At 47.1% G+C, this 4,592-nt stretch overlaps 1 protein-coding gene across 5 annotated transcripts in view; it reads left to right on the top strand.

The window, feature by feature from the left end:
- The window catches only part of BMAL1 (basic helix-loop-helix ARNT like 1), a 99,975-nt gene that overhangs the window by 27,088 nt on the left and 68,295 nt on the right, over nucleotides 1-4,592 (top strand). For 4 of the 5 annotated variants that reach the window (XM_059408009.1, XM_059408003.1, XM_059408007.1 and 1 more), the window contains exon 2: nucleotides 4,483-4,555. The gene's annotated coding sequence lies outside the window, so the exon portion shown is untranslated. Of the gene's footprint in view, nucleotides 1-2,737; nucleotides 2,869-4,482; nucleotides 4,556-4,592 lie in introns of all 5 variants that reach the window. The other variant, XM_059408002.1, reaches the window with a different exon arrangement.

The raw sequence follows: 4,592 nt of genomic DNA, 5'->3' as shown, positions 1-4,592 counted from the left end.
AGCTCTCTGCTCAGCAGGGAGCCTGCTTCCCTCTCTCTCTCTCTCTCTCTCTCTCTCTCTGCCTGCCTCTCTGCCTGCTTGTGATCTCTCTCTCTGTCAAATAAATAAATAAAATCTTTAAAAAAAAAAAAAAAGACTGGTAGGAGTAGACATCATTGTCTGTTCCTAGTCTCGGGGGAAAGGCCGTCTTCCACCATCAAGGAGACTTAACTGTAGGGATTTTGGCAGATGTCTTTGCATTTTGCTGGTATGAGTGGGGGTGAAGTGGGGTTTTCTGTGGTGCTGGCTTGCAACAGAGTGGCTACTATCTAAAAGTTTTCTGTCTTGCTAGAGGGCACACACTTTGTGTGTGTGTTAGAGTGCATGCGTGCATTCTGCGTTTCTAGATTGCTGACTTTTTCAGTTCCAAGTCTGGGATGTCTGAGGCGCACACACACACACACACACACACACACACACACACAGTAAAAAGAAAGAGAATGCAGGGACCTCACTATGGTGTCATTCATTCCTGAGGTCCTGAGATCACTGACGGGTCTGCCTTCTTCACTCTGCCTTTCCGACATTGCTTATGGTCGCATTAAATACACTGTCCAGGAGTTTCCAGTGCACTCCATCTTCCTGGAAGCACCGGTGGTTGGGAGCAGCTAGAGAGTATAGGTTGGGGCCAGTTTGTGGGGGGCCTTACGATCCCAGAGGTTGGATTCTGTAGGTGGTTGGAGGGCTGTAGAGCCATGGGTGGGTAGGGGAGTGGCAGAGAGACCGAGAGGCTGTCCCCTGGGTCCAGGTAGTAGATAATGGGGTCTCATGTTGTGACAACAGACATGGGACAGAAAGGAAGGAGAGGAAAGTCCACATGGGAACAGGAAGTGCAAGGAGACTAGGTTGAGGATGCGGTTTCTAGCTTGGGCAACCAGCTAAGACTGGGAAGGCCATGAGGCATCTGACTGCAGCAGAGTGGGCATATTCCAGGCATCTTAGAGCACAGCTGGGAAACAAGACTAAGGACGCTACCCTTCAGGGAGGGCTCCCTAGAGCTACAAGTCTGGCTGCTATGTAAAGATCCAAGCACGGGGCCTGTGCTCCGGGCAGAGGAAACAGTGTGGGGAAAGGACACAGGTACGGGTAATGGCATGCTGGACCTGCTGGGACCCCCGCTGGCTGACACGAAAGTGGGTCATTCTCGGCTCCATAACTGGGCGGGATGCTGTAGGAGTTCACAAAAGGAAGTTCTAGGAAGGGAGTTGGTGCCACTGGGGGTCCATCTGGCTGCTGTCTTCTGTTCTTTGTATGTTTGTCATCAGTCCTTCCCCCCGCAGACAGACCGCCCTCCTCTCCCGACAGCCCCAGTTCAGCAACTGCGGTAAAGTGGCTGCCTCTGTATGTCAGGTCTGGACAAAGTCTCAGATGGGCTTAGGTTCGGGGTGTGCTTATCCTATCACTCTTGCCAGGGCATGGAGGACTCTATGGGCTGCGTCACTGGCCTGCCCTTAGTGGGGCATTTGTGGTCTTTTTAAGAAGGTGGAAGAAAACTGTCTATGGAAGATTAAAAAAAAGAATATTTACCATGGCTTACTGTAAATATGTTTTGAAGAATTTATAGTACATCAGTGTAGGAACTCTTCAGAGAATTGTAAACAGGCGACTGGATCAAATTTAGGTTTTATTAAAATCATTTCAGACACTGTGTCTGAGGTTGCAGTTGGAAATAAATAAGTGACTAGAGGGGGGGAGAGAGGTTAGGAGGTTGTCACTGGGGCTTCAAGGAGAGCTGATGAGACCTGAGCTAATTAAAGTCCTTAGTTGGTTTCATTTGGACTTCACCTCCAGCCACAGCATCGGTAAAGAGGAGGACTGGGAGAAAGTCTAGAGACGATCAGGCTATAGGGCTTGGTGACCAACTGGAGGACGAAGGAAGAAGAGGGGATTGAGGAGGATCACCCACCCCCCAACACTGCCACCAAGGGGTTAATAACTGTTCTCCAGAAAGCTAGCTTTATCTCTGGAAACTAGTTATTAAGTGCTGGCAGAGTTGACATACCTTATTCGCTTCTTGAGGAATGTGAGTGTTGTTGACTTTTTGTGGTGCCTTAACTGGGAAAGAAAGCTGATTGATTGTATTTTTCTCCCTTTAAAAAGTTGCCCTTCTTTATGAACTCAGATGACAGGAGCTGCAGCTGTGACTGCCGGTTGAGCGATGGATGGCAGGAAGACCCTGGCCTGAAGACCCTTCCTCCCCACAAGCCTGCTCCTGGGCCTGCAGGTCTATGTTAGAAACATTCATTCCTTTGCCACTGTCCTTGCTAGGAAGGCCTTTCAGGATTTTGAGCAAAGTTATGACCCAGTCTGACTGATGTTATGACCATTTCCCTTCTCAACTGGGAATTGACTGTGGATGGAGGGAGGAGTGACACCAAGAGCCAAAGCGGGGAGACAGGTACACCCGTTGAGAGGCTCCTGCAATCATCTGTATTGGTAATGCTGGGAGGAGCGAGAAATAGTTATATTCTGGATATATTTTGAAATACAAACCCGTGTTGGTGAGGACTGGACTATGGCATAAGTGAAAGGAAATGAAAATGGTTCTAAGCATTTTGGCCTGGGCAACTGGAAGAATGTTGTCTTAAACTGAGATGGGGAGGCCTTGGAGGAGCAGACCTGGGGGAAGGCCAGGGTTCTGCATTGGACATGTTAAGTTTGACACACTGAACATGACTTACACAGAGCTCCTGTCTAGGTGACATCTTTCTGGAATCAGGCAGTTGGATATATCCTACTAGCCAGGAGTTGAGAGGAGAGGTCCGGGCTTGGAAAGAAATCTGGGCGTCATCTTCAGCATACAAATGATACCTGAATCCCAGACACTAGGTGAGACCACTGGGGGCGGGGGTGGGTTGGGGTGACTGAAGATTTACAGAGAAGAGATGAGAACAAGGCTTGAGCCTTGGGCACTCTGACATTAAGAGGTGGGGAGATAAGGAAGAACCAGTAAAGGAAAAGAGTAGCTAGTGAGGTGGGTGGAAAACCAAGAGTGCTATCCTGGAAGCCAAGTGAAAAGGGTTATCAAACCAGAAGAAATGGTTTACTGGTATCCGAAGTCATAAGACAAGGTCTAAGACTTGCTCATTGGCTCCAGTAACACGGAGGACAGGCCAGATGCCTGCGTTTGGACCCCAGCTTAACCTTTCAAATAAGTCACAGTTTCCCCACTGAAGAAGAATACAGTTGTGCAAAACAGATCATTTAAGACTGATTAAAATAAATCCAAGAAAGAGGAAGACAGGGCTGTCTAGTAGAAAGGGATGGTACTTCCAACTCTTGTGGAGAGAGTTGAGGTCAGATTCATTTATGTCTTCATTCATCATTTAGTCATTCCACGAAAGCTTACTGGGTTTCAGAGACTTGTGGCAGGGAAGGGAGAAAGCGGAGTTAATTGTTTAATGGGTATAGTGTTTCAGTTTTGTGGGAAAGAGTTCTGGAGATGGACAGTGATGACGGTTGCCCAACATGAATGTACTTAATCACTGAGCTGTACACCTGAAAGTGGTTACCGTTATCAAGTTTATGTCATGTGTATTTTACCCTCCCGCCCCCAACACACACACAATTTGGGAGGAAAAAACCTAGTGGCCCCATCATGAACTTGGTCTGGGATATAATGTTGGAAATGGATGGCATTTCAATAGGAGATAATACAGACAGAAGGGAAGAAACACATCCAGCTGGAGGGAAGGCAGAAAGGGAAGAGATCTGCTATCAGCTGTGTTTGTCTGGATTGTTGGGTCAGTAGTGGAGGCCATACGAGCCGAGGCTGTGGACTCAGGCTGGGCCCGTTGGTAGAGGCCTGACAGGCTGCTTGTGGAGTCGAGCTTGCTTTCTTAGACTCTGGGAGCCTCAGAAGGCTCTCTGCCCAGGGGAGTGCCATTCCAAAGGTGTGCATTTAGAAGATTAATGTCACTAATCCTTCCTGTTAAACCATTATTGAAACCAATGGGATTAAGGCATGCATTTCTCTAGGGAAAATTGTGACCTAGCAGATTTTCAACACCCAGGTCTATGTTAATGTATTGAACAAGTTATTTTTTCACTCATTTTACAAATACTTCTTGAGGACGACCTACATGCCCACGGTGTACTAGGTGGTGGTATAAGAGAAGGAATAAATGTAATAGGTCCCTTCTCTTGAAAAGCCTATTCTCTAGAGACCCCCATTCCTAAATAAGAAATCATGCTTCCATATATCATGTGTTACCATGAATGTCTCACCTAAGTTCCATGGGAACTGCGAGTGGGAGGTGCCTGGCCTGCTGGGGGAAAACATTGTCCAGTGGATTGGGAAGAGGAGCACGATTTTCTAGGCCAAGTAACAGAAATGGGCTTTCTGAAAGGATGGTGAATCAAAACCTATTGGGGATTATACATGCAAAGGCAATGTATAAATATTCTCTCTTAAGGTTAAATTCTTATCTCTTTGGCTTTTAGGTGGTGCTGGCTGGAGTGCACACTTTTCGACCCAAACTTAAGTTTTCAAATGTGGACTCCTAGATCTTCACTGGTAAGTCTGCTCGATGCCTTCTTTTTTATTTTTTTTA

This window comes from Mustela nigripes, chromosome 1, assembly GCF_022355385.1.
Source record: "Mustela nigripes isolate SB6536 chromosome 1, MUSNIG.SB6536, whole genome shotgun sequence".
Taxonomy (NCBI): Eukaryota; Metazoa; Chordata; class Mammalia; order Carnivora; family Mustelidae; genus Mustela; species Mustela nigripes.
Note: the sequence above shows the minus strand (reverse complement) of the source record. Positions and strands in the feature narration are given on the sequence as shown.